This window comes from Condylura cristata, unplaced genomic scaffold (assembly GCF_000260355.1).
Source record: "Condylura cristata isolate star-nosed mole 26May11 unplaced genomic scaffold, ConCri1.0 scaffold00030, whole genome shotgun sequence".
In the NCBI taxonomy this organism is placed as follows: domain Eukaryota; kingdom Metazoa; phylum Chordata; class Mammalia; order Eulipotyphla; family Talpidae; genus Condylura; species Condylura cristata.
The window spans coordinates 20,137,578-20,151,882 of NW_004567131.1; the positions used below are offsets into that span (position 1 = coordinate 20,137,578).

The 14,305-nt window shown below is 45.3% G+C and overlaps 1 protein-coding gene across 2 annotated transcripts in view; it reads right to left on the minus strand.

The window, feature by feature from the left end:
- Nucleotides 1-14,305, minus strand: part of RSU1 (Ras suppressor protein 1) — a 144,326-nt gene that overhangs the window by 128,233 nt on the left and 1,788 nt on the right. The gene's annotated exons all lie outside the window — the stretch shown is intronic.

Sequence of the window (14,305 nt, forward strand, 5' to 3'; positions counted from 1 at the left end):
GCCCTGAATGATTGGTGACTAAACTGGCCTCATGTCCCACAAACTTCAGGGTGACCCTGCAAGTTCTCCATCAGCCAAAACTGAACATGATACATCATCACCCTCTAGCTGTCAGACCCCATCCCAATTTCTCCAAATGTCCAATCATTTCTTTATCACAAAGGATCCAGGTTAGGTGCCCGGCACTTTAGGTGAGTAAAGACAGTTTTAGTCTGAAACTTCTTTTTCCTTTACTTGCATGCCCTTCATAGCTGTGAAGTTTATGAGCTACACTGCTGTACAACTTCCATGTGGATTTTTGGTTTGCTTATTATCCTTGATAAAATGTAGGTTAGTACCTTGGGCTGGAATATCCCCGAAATGGGGTCTTATCTCACCGGACTCTACTGCGGGGGGCGGAGAGAGATGGAGGGGAGCACAAGCTTCCAATTTGTCCCATCACTAGTGCTGTTTCCCCAATCACTGAAGTCTACAGGCTTCACCACTGTGAATTTACTCTTTCCCTCTTGGCAATTGTGAATTTACTCTTTCCCTCTTGGGGGTAATGGGGGGCAGAGAGGAGGGAGAGTATTTTGAAGTTATATAAATAAATGTATCCCTCGATTTTCAAAAGGTCCCATTAGGTCACTCCTCTCTTTATGAGCAGAACAACATTAGTGCCTGCTCCTACTTACCAAAAGAACGCTGAGGAGGGTGTTTATTCTCACAACACAACGTGGGCATCTGAAAGAGCTGGCGCTGGCTTTGCAGCTGCTGCCACAGAAGCTGAGTGTCCTGCCCAGCTCCTTCCTGAAACTACGTTTTATAGGCTGTGCATTAGCACGTCTTTCCTGTGTTATTCTACCTGGCCGTGGGACGTGGGCTGTCATGTGCTATTTATTAGCACCCAGCAGGCTACTTGGGAGATCTGTCAACACTCAAAACAGTTTTGGAAAAAGTGAACACTAATTGCTTTGCGTTACCTAACTCGTTCAGGCTTTCCAAGGTTCTCAGAGGCACACTCCACTCTGGACCGCAGGGGACACCTGTATCCTCACCGAACTCTGCACTAACATGATGGCATTTTGACACAAGACACTTGGCAAATTTGGAGTCATCTTTGACGGTCATGCCAGTGGCCAGCAGGAAACCCAAACTTTCCTACGTGGCTCAGGCCACATTCCTACTGGCAGAGCACTGGTCTAAAGCATCGGCCCTGGGTGGGCGGGGGCAGGGCGCTGTGCCACATCCCACAAGGCATAAGGCAGCTCGCCCCTGACAAAAGATTCGCCAGCCCAATCCAGCCAGTGTTGATGCGAGCAACGGGGCTTCCGTTCCTACATCTGCCACACTTCCTGGTTTCTGCTCTAGTCAGCAATCACAATCTATCGTTGACTATTTATGCTGATGTTCAGATTGTCCCCAATTTGGTCAGTGGAGCCATCCACACTGGCCGCTGCTGCTCCCGAATTCCCCACCCCCCTCATTTGCTGAGTCTCTTGCATTCTAAGACCAGCTACTCATGCTCAATTTGTACTTTTCCTGCCACAGTTCCCAGCGCCCCTACCCTTCCATCATCGTTCATCTGTTCACTTATTTAGGACCCTTATATTTAACTGCATAAATTAGAACACCTAGATTTGAATCTTTCCATGCTTACTGACAGGGACGCCGGAAGTCTGGCACCAGACTAGAGACAGGCTAGTTAGGGATGTTGGACATTCTGTTTAAAGCTGAAGACACCCTGGGGGTTTACCTGTTTAGTCTGGTGGCTCACACCCACCTACAGGATGTATGACTGGTGAGGCCCAAAAGACAGTGCTGGATAATTTTGTTCGGTCTCTCCCAAAGCCATGACCCTTGCAAAGGTTGATGGCTCATAACCTAGACACAAAACAGGTTCGAGCAACTAAGACATAACCCTGGGGCGTCACCAGGGAGCCCCTGAAAGTCCAGATGCTCACCTGTGCTTTTATAACCCTGTGAAACTATATTCTTTGCCTTTATTAAATTCTTACATGAGTAGGTTCTGTGGGATTTTCTGAATTCTTTCACTACCCAACCACGCCCAGCTGGGCACTGGACCTCCAAGAGGGCCTCCCACCCTGAACCCTCACCCCACTTAGGTATCCACTCTGCTCTAGGTTATCATGCTCCACCCATATCCTAGACACTTCTTCTGTTCTGTTGGTTTAGGTCTGAATTTCTAGGGAAGGGGAAAAAGAAAGGCAGAGTGAAAAGAAGAGAATATTTGGATGACTTTAAAAGAAACAGTGATGCCTAGCACAGGTAAGTTCTACTGTCCATAAATGATGTTTCAATAGAAACTGTTAAAAAAATATATCAATATGGCAGACATTTCAAAAAAAAAAAAAGAAAGAAACAGTGATGGCTTCTCACATGACAGTTCAGATTTTGAACCCATAAGAATATCTCACACATTAATTTTTAAGAGTTAGATTTTATATTCTAAATAAGGCATGATCTCTCTCTGAAATAGAGTCTAAAGTGAAAACTCTCATACCACCTAAGACATAACAGACTCAGAGCTGTGTTGATCAAGACCACGTTCAGCTCTCTGTGAGAGCAAACCACAAACAACAGGAGTCACATGAAACAGGAGTTCAATTACCCCCAAAGCATGACTCCCACCTCATGGTCCAGAATGGCTGCTCAAGCTCAGCTCTTGAAGCTGTATTCCCTTCAGGAAGCTAGGAAGGAAGAGAAGACTTTTCCAAGAAGTTATATACAGCACTTCCACTTGCAAGCACTTAAATCAAAATTTTGTGATACTATGATGCCTTCCTGCAAGGAAAGCAGGAAAATGTAGTCAGCATTTCCGGCGACCCTGTACCAGCTAAAAATGAAGGGATTTTTTTTTTTTCCTAGCTTTACTTAGAAGAGCTGGTTGTATTTCTTTGTTAAGATTTCATTTATTTATGCATACAGAACTGGGGTACAAGCCAGAGGTGCAGGGGCGGTGAGAGGCTTCACCAGAGACAGAGTGGGGAGCAGAACAGGCAGATTGAAGAAGCACACTGCTGAGGGGAGCAGCGGGTGAGCCAGGAGAGGTCTGCCATGCCATGTGGCCACCTCTAGGGCCAGGGATCAAACTTGCACTGAAGTGGCTACAGCTTGCTTGCAGTGCTATATCCTAAAATGCTGCGTTACCACGTCACCAGGTAGGGCCCAAAAATGAAGGGATTTTTCCCAAGAAAAGATGAGCAAGTCAAAAAAGAAAAAAAAAAAGCATGCAACTAAGAGCCTTTCACACAATCACACTAGCAAGACTGTCACTCAAATCAACTGATTATGAAAGAATATGGATAATCCTATCTCCCCTTGTCCTGATTTTTCCAAACCATCACAACTAACTAAACAAAAAAGCAAAAGCTGTTTGCTTTTCTGCCAGCTAACATTAACAAGGAAAAAACCTAATTAGGGAAAATTGGTTCTTTTCAATCATTTTACAGTGCCCTTTCAACAAACATTTAGCAGGAGAGTGAGTGATCAAGCCTGAAAGATTTTTTTTTTTTAACAGAGAAGAAAAATTCAGTTGTTGCTATCACACCACTAAAAATGTATTTCTTTTTCACTATTGTTACAGGACTACAGGCTAATGTACGTGAGAGGGGGAGAAATTAGAGCAGAAAAGAACAAGTTCATGAAAGATCTTTGAGAAAATATTTAAGGCAACAGAAGACAACAGGGCGCGCCTGTGGAGAGGGAGTTTCACTGGGCAGAATCAGAACGACAGTCAGCCCCAAGCTAAACACACAGGAAGGAGCAACATCGGGTGTTCATCCAGCAGGCCACTCCCTTCCTTCCACTCAGCACTGCTCAGTTCATTGTGAGTCTCCTACGGAAACTGCTGCTAGAAAAGAAGGGGGAAACACACGAAACAGAACAGATTATTTCAAAGTACAAAAGCTGCCATTGTCAAGGAGTTGAGGAAGTAAGAACGCGCTGGACCCATGGATCTACCTCACCCAGCCTAACTGCACCCTGGGAGCGCCTTTGTGGGCGAGTGACTAGTGCTGCTGTGGCCACAGACTGTCAAGAAGGTACCCCCCAGGGCAGTGGGACTAACAGTTGTGAAAGTTCCTGAAGCAGCATTAAATGGCACCTCGTCTAGGTGTGTTCAAAGGAGAAAGTATTTCAGAACTCCAGTAATAAACTAAGAACTCGTGCGGACACACACAGCACCCGGACCTCAGCCGGGGTGCAGAAGGGAGGCAGAGTCACACCAACATGAACATCAGGAAGCCAAAGTCAGGAGACAGGTAACTGAGGGGACGGGGTGAGGGGCAGGCTGATGATGCTATATGGATGAACTGTGGCTGTTCTAGAGCCAAGAAAGGATCAGCAGGAAAATGCTCACAAAGGAGCTGGCTAGGGCAATGCTTTCACAAGGAAGGCCATGAGGGTTCACGGAGGTGCTCACTCCCTGGGCAGTCCCTCACCACGCTCCAGGCGTGAGATTCCCTCAAAGGTAATGGCGACCGCAGGTTCTGGTTAAGTCTGGAATGCTCCTGCAGAAAGCCTGCTGTCCTTCTCAAGCAGGTCCTGGTTTAGATGATCAACTCTCTGATCACTCCATTTAGGAAACACAGCACGTGCAGCAAAATCTTAAAATGCAAAGTATGAAAGATGCATGGACATGAGGGAAACACGGCTGGAAGGATAATGGCTCAGGAGACGCTCCCAGGGAACAGGCCCCTTGCAAGCTCTGCAGGGCAGGGGGCTCCCTACCTACTGAAGAAGCTGCAAGGGGTCCTGGTGGAGACTGGAGGTTATGGAAGCAACCCCAAATGTATCTGAGCAGAGAGGGAAAACAGGGAAGGCAAAGGACTGGAGGGGGGCAGCCAGTAGCTTGATGGAATTCAGAAAAATGGATGGAGGTACTAAATACTCCTAGAAAAAGAAGGTCGTTTCTACATAACACATGGAAGCAGATGCTATTTCAAATAAGTTCAGTTTTCTCCTTTAGCAGCATGAGAAAAGAAAAATAAGCAAGAGAAAATCTACAGCACATTAAGATGACATTATAGATTTGTTTTCAAAACAACCCAACATATCACAAAGATGTGGCACACTGGAAATGCTACAGTTTTTAATTTGGTAAATCAGAGAGCAAATTATTCTTTGGTAGCACCTTAGAGAGGGTAAAGAGTTCTAGCTTCACAGAACAGATACCCACAGAAAAGCACACAGCCAGCATGATACAAGAGGGATGAGATTTCAAAACACACACAGTGACAGACAACTAACGTCTGTTCCTGCAATCTTGACACAGGTCAGAATTGGCCATTTTGGGTTTCAAATAAAAGGTTCTAAAATGTTACTTACAAAACTGGACTGCAACTGCAATTCATGTGGAATTGAAGCATCAGGAAAGAACTATCAGTGGAAGCCAAGTCATCTAACCCTTTCTGACAGCTCTTGTAGAATCAAATGTGGCCATACTGGAAGAACGCTCAGGCTCTGGGGACTCAAAGGGACCACTTATTTCACATGGCCGGGGCACCGTTTCATGCTGTGCTCTCTGCAGCAAGTGAGCTGCAATGTTCCATCACACTGAGTGATTACGACATGGTAAACAGGCCTCTGCTAACTCTGTTTCTCCCAAAGTCTTAGACTAAAAAGAAGAATTAATCTGAACTTAACATACAGGATGGTCCAAATGGTTTTTCCATTTTGGCTGCTCGGAGACTAGAAACAGCAGCCGTCCCAAATGCCCCACAGACCCCCCCATCAGGATGGGGACTTGGCCCGATGTCAGCCCCAGACCGCACTGCTGAGTGATTTGAGTTTTGCATTCCAGGAGGCATGATTAAAATGCCTGCCCATGTCGGATGGCTGAAATTATTTTACCCTCGATAGCAGGATATACATTCAGATCTTCTTTAAAAAAATATAGCTTCTGACAATATATTAAAGTAAAGAAAAACAATTAAAATATTTGATACCAAGACACAATACAAATATCTATTCATCAACACACCCAGAATCATAAAAGTCCAAACCTTTTGTTTGAACTTTGTTTATAATTTGAAACTTAAAAATAAATAAATCAATCATGCTACCAAAGCTTTTGTTGATGCCCTGTCTATGAAGTTGGAAACTGTTCAGTAGCAAGTTTTCAAAACTGGTTGCTTGACTGAATTCTATTTACAGATAAAGGGTCCATAAACATTTATGTCAATCATTCAAAAAAAGCAATTTATGACATGTGACCAGGGAGCTGGGGGAGGGAGTGATACCTGTTTCTATCAGTAAAGAAGAACAAAATTTTGAGAGTTTTGGGGTTAGAGCCCCTAGGAGCTGGTTTCTGGCTGAGTCCACCAGGACGGCAGACCTCTCCTGTCTCCCCTGCTGCTCTCTGCAGCAGTGTACTTCATCAATCTTCCTGTTCTGCTCCCCACTCTGTCTCTGGTGAAGCCTCTCACCACCCTTGCATCTCTGGTCTCTACCCTACTTCTGATGCAGAAATAAATAAATGCTTTAAAAAAAAAAAAAAGTGAAACCCATATCACTTCTGCCCAGAATCTATCACTGAGTTAGTCTTCCCTGCAGGAAAAAATGACCCCAAAATCCCCATTTCTGAAAGTACTTTGGGGAATTAAACAGAAAAACACCATAAGCTACCTAGGATATGTGGCCACTCTCACAATGTAAGCAGCAAGGTGACTTAGGACTATTTTGCAAGGCACCATACTTTGTTGGTGTGGCAGGAATGGAAAATGCTTGACACATGGTTGCTGCCCCCTTATTATGTGGTAAGAGGATACAGTGAAACATTATAACATATAATACAGGCATTATAACAGAGCGAGCTGACTGGAAACGCTCAATTAGAAAAGGGGTTGAGGGCTCTCCCTGGTGGCGCAGTGGGTAAATGCAGCACTAAGAAGCTAAAGCCACTTCAGCATGAGTTCAATCCCCAGCCTCAGAAGTGACCACATGGCGTGGCAGACCTCTCCTGACCTGCCGGCTGCTCCCCTCAACAGTGTACTTCGTCAGTCTGTTCTACTCCTCACTCTGTCTCTGGTCAATCCTCTCACCGTCCCTGCCACCTCTGGCCTGTACCCCAGTTCTGTATGCATAAATAAATAAATCTTTAAAAAAAAAAGGGGGGGTTGAAAATATTTTCAGAGCTGGTAAAATCTCCAAGGTCCACAGATAATTTTATGCTGTATCTATTTGCCTATCTACCTCCCACCACTTTTTTCTCTGCTTCTGTTTTCAACTAATTTTCTAGCATCAAATAATTTAACATAAAATAGGTGTATTTTTAGAAACCATCATGATAGAATATCAAATTGAAAGAAACTCCAGAAATCAAAAAGCTTAAGTTTATTCTACAGAGAAGGAAACGGTAGTCCAGAGAGGTCACAGGTCCACAGTTGACTGGTTCAGGCACAGAGACTATAACAAGTGTCCAGATTCCAAATCCTGAGCTTCTGTCAAACTGGGGAAATAATATGAACAGCTGGACAGTATTCTTTTCATGATGGTAGAAATGCCAGATAAACTATAAACGGAAAAAATTCCTTGCTACTTTGAGTAAGCTATGAGAGTTACCTAAAGTGACTCAAAGCAGAGCAAAGAAACCTATCAAGTCGTGTGAGGCCTAAACTAATCCCCCAGGATCCCAAGAAAAATCACTGGATTATTCTGGTGCGCAAATTTTTCATCTTTAAAATGAAAGGCTGAATTAAATTATTTGATACTCTGAAACGAATGAGAGCAAGAAGATAAAAAAAAAAGGGCATTTATGTAATGCCTACTATATCAGTATGCTAACTGCACGCCTCCGAGCCACTCACTAGAATAAAAAATGTAATAAGGTAATAACACCAATTGCTAATGTTTACAAACACTTCAGGTAGCTGGCAGTGCTAAGAACTGGATCACCAACTCTAATCCTCACAATAACTCTTCACAGTCACACTATTACTCAGGCCCAGAGAGGGGAGACAAGCCAAGGTCTCAGAGCCAGGAGTGGTCGGCCCTGTAAAATCTGTTTCCAAACAAGAAACCAATTAATTCTAATCCTGCCTTTACCCCAAATTCAGGATAAATACCCACAAATGGCTGCTTGTATACTATTTTAAAATGTCTAAGACAAAAAGAGGGCCTTTGGTCGGTAGGTTTATTATTCACCCCCAAAATGAAGACGCAGGCAATTATCAAAAGCAAATGCTTTCCACTTCAGACAACTGCTGCATCTCACTGAGCAGCACAGAACAGATAACCCAGGCAGTGGGTGGGATGCAAGGACTCCTTTTCCTTCCCAGGGTCTGATAATAGGCACTTCTCTCTGCTTCTTCAGTTTTCTTCTTGATCAACAGTTCTTTGCCTTCTTCTCAACCTTCCTCCGCACATCTTACCTCAGCCCCAGAGCTCAATGTTTCCCAGTAAAGGCAAGTCGCCTCTAGAAGCTGAAGAGCTGAAACCGTAGGCCTTCTGCAGGTACTGACTGGTTAGGAGCCAGTGAACCCACACCGAGACGGTTGCCCTTGTCCAGAGCGTTTGTTCTCAGCTTCTCTCTCCACACCATCCTTCATCCTGCCCTCCAAGCCCAGTTACCAAGTTGCTGGACTGACCTGGTCATCAACTGCCATGTGGCACAACCAGAGAGTGCTTCAAAGCATGAGGTCTCTGCCCCCAGCCCTGCTCCAGCAAAACTGACATCAAAGAACCCCAAATAACCAAATGCACTTCAAAACACAGTTGGCAAATTGGAGGGGAGCTAAATCTGGGGCGGGTTTCTCCACTCCAAACAGGAGAGCCACCCAACGTTCCCCTCCACGACATTCCTGGGATCAAAATTGAGCAAGATGAAGAGCAGAGAAGGGCCATATAAAATGGCGGATCAACTCCGAAAAGAAGCCACTATACTAATATGAAAACATAGCTGCATGCTACTATGCAATCTGCCCAGAAACCATCTCTCCCTCTCCCTAACTGACCCAGAGGCATGAGCCCAGCTAGGGCAGCTTCAATGGCTTCCAGAATAGTCTGGACCACAGTAAGCACTTGGAATACACTTGCTGAATGAGTGCGTTTATCCTTGTGTCCTCCGTACAGCAGGTGTATATACACCTATCAAAAATGTTAGTGAAATAAATAAGGCAGGACAGGGTAAGCTAAGAATGTGGCTTCTGAAGTCTGACTGGGTTCAAATCTTGGCTCTCCTTACAAGGTGTGTGAGGAAGGAGGATGCTTCTGCATCCTCAGTGAGTCAGGAGGTGGTGGGTGTGTGAGTCTCCTGACCGCCTGAGCTAAAAGTAGAGGTTCAACAGTGACCCCTGCCGGCCAAGCACTTGCTCTGCATGATCTAACCTATTTCATGTGGGGAAAAAAAAAAAAAAAAAAAGCCAATCTACACAAAATGCTATCTCTAGATGCAATAGGGCTTAGGTACTGCTTAGATATCAACTCTACTTTTCTGCAAAGATCTCTATGTATCTCATAACTCTAGATCGTATTTTCTTTAAAGCCACGTCATGTAAGTTTATGCACAGAACACAGGGTCTGGTTTTCAAAGATCCGTGTCAAGTCTCACATTGACTGTCACAATTAAGAGCTGGCTACAGCGACACGGCAGTGGGAAGGATGGTTTCTATGGTGAAAACTAAACACCCTCAGAGCCGTTAAATAGCTTGCAATTTTCTTAGCAGAGCATATATGGACTCATTTAAAGATTCAGAATGGAGGAAACTCCCAAAGTCACTGCTTAGTCACTGTCAAGAAAGGAACTACACTCAATAAACAGCTATTGATGACGCCCATTTTTCAATTATTAGTTGAAACACTGGCAACAGCTTTAACTCTTGTCTGCAATTTTCAACAGTCTTGGCCATAGCACATGTAAATGAAATTCTGTGAAATGCCCTGCTGAGCCCCCAGCCAGAGGGGGACATAAGCCCATGATGTCCAGGCTCTAGCCAGCGTGAGGACACAGCTTTTCTTCCTGCCCATTCACAGTGGGCGTGTTCATCTAAATTCCCCCAAGGATTCTGAATCAGGCAAGGCCAGGTGTTCAGAAGTGAACAGTAGGATGAGCAGGCAAAGGTCACTGGCGATGTGCTACCACGTGAGCCTTTCAAACACTGAGCACACTTGTTATGCACTCTGAGACTATTAAATAAAGCAGATTTTAAAATACTGATTGTACTGACTATTAAGACTAACGTGCTATGCTATTGACTAAGTATCTCCCTTTTCCTATTCAAGTTGAACAGTAACTTCCCAGGTGATGGCATCTGCACGTAGGCAGGCCAAGTATGGAGCCCTTATACATGGAATGAGGCTCCTTATAAAGGGACCCGGAGAGCTCTCTCACCCCTTCCTTAGTGTGGACACACAGCAAATGACAACCATCCATGAACCAGGAAGCAGCCCTCACCAGACACTCAATCGGGCCTGGTCTTGATCTTGGACTTTCAGCCTCCAGAAGTTGAGAACAATTTTCTGTTGCTTACAAACCAGCCAGGCTAAGGTATTCTGCTAGAGCAGTCTCCTGGCACGGCAGGAGGTATACAAGGCATTTTACAGATAATCCCATGGTCATTCTTATTCCCATTTTATGGACAAGATAGCTGAGGCACTGAGAGCTTAGGCCCCTTGCCCAAAGCTACAAAGCTTGTAGCGAAAAAGCAGCCCTGCCGCCTGGCGCTGTGACAGTGAATGACTGAAAAACAGCAAAAGGTCAATGCAAGTGCAGTTACACCAAAGAGACTGCGATTTTCCTTTATTATCCCCTCCTGTCTGAGTGAAATATGGTCAGTTTTCACCTTGTCCTGAAAGCCACAGCTGAGCAGTTGGCTCTGCCATGCTTCGGGTGCCGGGGCCTGTCCTCCCTCTGGCAGCCTATGGGAAGCAGCAGCAGCTCCCTGACCTGCACTGTGCGTTCCCTCACGCCTCTCAATTTCCTAACTGAAAGCCTCCAATAAACTTTCCCCAAGTGCTATGCTACGTACAGAGATAAAAGAAGCTTGCACACCAGGCCTAGAGAAGTTAAGTCAGGCTAGGTGGAGCTGTGGCTTGAAATTTAGTGCTCAGGGTGCAAAGGGTAGGGACTCAGCACTGTGGCTGGCAGCAGCTGCCTCAGTGAGAGTTAGATCTGCAGCCCCGGAGGTGGCACTGCAGACCTCTCCCGTCTAGCCCACTGCGCCCCTCAGCAATGTGCTTCGTCAATCTGCCTGTTCTGCTCCCCACTCTGTCTCTGGTGAAGCCTTCCACCATCCTGCACCACTGGTTTGTACCCAGTTCTGTATGGTTAAAAATAAATAAATCTTTAAAAAAAAAAAAATGTAGTGCTCAGAAGCTTCCAGAGGACAGGCAGAACGGCGTTAAGCAGCAATAGGAGCTGTCCCTTCCTTCAATAGCAGCAACTGATGGAGAGGACACTGCTGAGAGCACAAAGGGGAATAAGTTTCTCAGGCCAAGATACTACCTGTTTAACAACAAAAGGTGTTTTTTAAGATACAAATTCACACAATTTAGAGGAATAAAAAAATAAAAGTTCTTGATAAAGATAACAGCTAATGGCCCTCCCTGGTGGCGCAGCGGGTTAAAGCACAGCACTGAGAATCTAAAGCCACTTCCGCATGAGTTCAAATCCCGCCTGCCCCGGAGGAGACCACATGGCGAGGCAGACCTCTCCTGACCCGCCCACTGCTCCCCTCAGCAGTGTACTTCGTCCATCTGCCTGTTCTGCTCCCTGCCTGTCTCTGGTGAAGCCTCTCACCGCCCCTGAGCCTCTGGCCTGTACCCCAGTTCTGTATGTACAAATAAATAAATCTTTAAAAAAAAAAAAAAAGATAACAGCTAGAATGATTTGTCTTCCCTTTAGCTCTTTATTTTCCCCCTCAAGAGCAAATGATAACCTACACAGCAACAACCTGCCCACTTCCAAGTTCACCAGGACTTCTGAACAGCCCTGGCGATAGCCACCATCCCTTCCTTGGCTGCTTTTGATTGTCTTTTATTTAGAAGTAGACCTTCCCCAGAGGCAGGTAATTTTTCTTTTTAAGACTTATCTGTCTGAGTGACATGGAAGGCAGGAATTGACAAGGCTTGAACAATAAACTTGGCAATTAAAAAGTCACAAAAGATTTAAATAACAGAGGTGAAAAGGCTCCTGGCTGCTGATGGAGTTCCCTGCTCCCCTTGCAGATGGTCCCAGGAACCTTCATCAGCTGCTCTATCATCCAGGTGAAGACAGCTGCTGCATCAGAGTTTTTGCAGTGAAATTTTCTTCATAAAAAGTAAATCAGTTCCATGACTGGCTACATCTGATGTTTGCGGATTCCATCTGGATCTCCACATGAATAGGTGTCTCCTGCAGTGCTGAGGCAGGCAGCAAGGGATGCCCCTGTCAGGACGCCTTGGTGCAGACAGCACAAAACTGGTCTTTAGAGGGAGAACCTAGGTATCCAGTTTATGAGGAGGAACTTGAAGCTCAGAAAGGTCAGGTAGCTTCTCTGAAGTCACACAATACTGAGTAGGAGACAGAGAATCTGAAGTCGGTCTATTCTACCGCACGATGTTACTGGTCCTCAAGCCCTGTCCTCTTATGCCTCTCAGGGCAAGATCACACCGTAGCCAGAAAACAGATAAATTGTTCACTGGCTGTCTCCACCAGAACACTCTGCTACCTAAACATCTGCTACCTTATATGTTTGCAGAAAGCATTTTTAAAGACATAATTTGCTATCTCCAGTAAGTGCTGTAATTATTAAGACACAACATTCCTAAGCAGAAAGAGGGGCATTTTCATCCACTGAGTGCACTGCCTCCATTCTATCTTCAGAACGTGTTCTTGCTTATCTTTTGAGAAAGTAAACAGAATGAAGGGGCAAAGTGAGATGCAAGAAACAACCATTCTCAGTCCAAGTGCATGGACTGTTCCCTGTGTTGGATCCTGACACTAATACATTAAGCTCATGATTACAATAAACACTGTAAGGGAACACAGGCATTCCGATACCACAGCTAGTGTAGCATAGGGATAGTTTAGTGTAAGTATGAACTTCACACTGTGTGTAACAACTAATGAATGAGTCCCAGCTAAGGGCTTTCTGAAGGCATCCTGAGACCTTCCAGACTCCAGAAGCCCAGAAGTCAGGCAGATAGAAAGCAGCTAACCCTGGCTCTCCACACACTGAGGCTGGAGGAGGTGACAAATCTAAATTCACTTCCACTGAGTTCCCCAAAGAGCAAAGTTGTTCTTCTTTAAGCTACTTTTTTGGGAACTTTAAGATTTTATTTATCTATGCATACAAGAGCTGGGGAGTAGGCCAGAGATGTGGGGGCTGAGAGGGTTCCCAGAGACAGAATGGGGCACATAACAGGCCTTCTGACTGAAACAAGTGCTGAAGGAAGTGGCAGATGAGACAGGAGGGGTCTGCTGTGGCACATGGGTCAGTGCCCTGACTTGGTGTCAACTCGTGCCACAGTAGCTGCCAATAGCTTCATAGTGATGAGAAGTAACCCCTTATACCACCAGGGAGGCCCATTCTTTGGGAAAATTTAATACTGCTTTTCAGCACCTCATGCTACACAGCAAACATTTTTTTTCAGGAAGCAAGTGGCTATCTTTTTTTCTCCAATAAAAGCCAAGGCTTCAAATAGCGGCACTAAACACAAATAGCTCAGTCACTCACCCTCTGACAAATATTATAAAGAGTCCTCTTCAAAGCAAAGGAGCATTATCATTCCTCTGCCAAGAGCAACATCTTTCCTCAAAACCCTCAGGAAAAGGCTGCTGAGAGCCGCTCTTGGCCATGGGGCCAAAAGTACAGCTGGGCAGCCGCCTGCAGGCCTCAGCAACTCCCTCCATGGCGGCAGTGTCCAGGGCCACAGGAGAGCCACACAGGAATACAACCAGATCCTCAACTGCCAATTCCACACCTGAGACAGCTGTAACTGTCACCCAGAAGCCATCGACACTGACAGGAGCGAATACATCCTAAGAGGAGGAGACACTCATCAATAAAGACATCAAGTTTAATGGTGTATCTTCCCTGGGGTTACCAAAGGCAAATCACTCCCAGTGTTTCGTCCCCTTTCCTTCTGCCAAGACTTGCAAAGGGCACCAGCTTCAACCCCTGTCCAAGACGCAACTGCAGATTCACTGTAAGTCCATGCCTAACATCGTCGCCTAGGGTGTCCTGGAAATCCTTCTCCATGGTCACAGGTCTGAATCGCAAACTCACAAGCACAATCCATTATTTTCTTCAGTTATCAAACATTTTGAGTAACTACTGTGCTTAAGTTCAAAAGAAGATAAACATAACATACATACAGCTTTAGT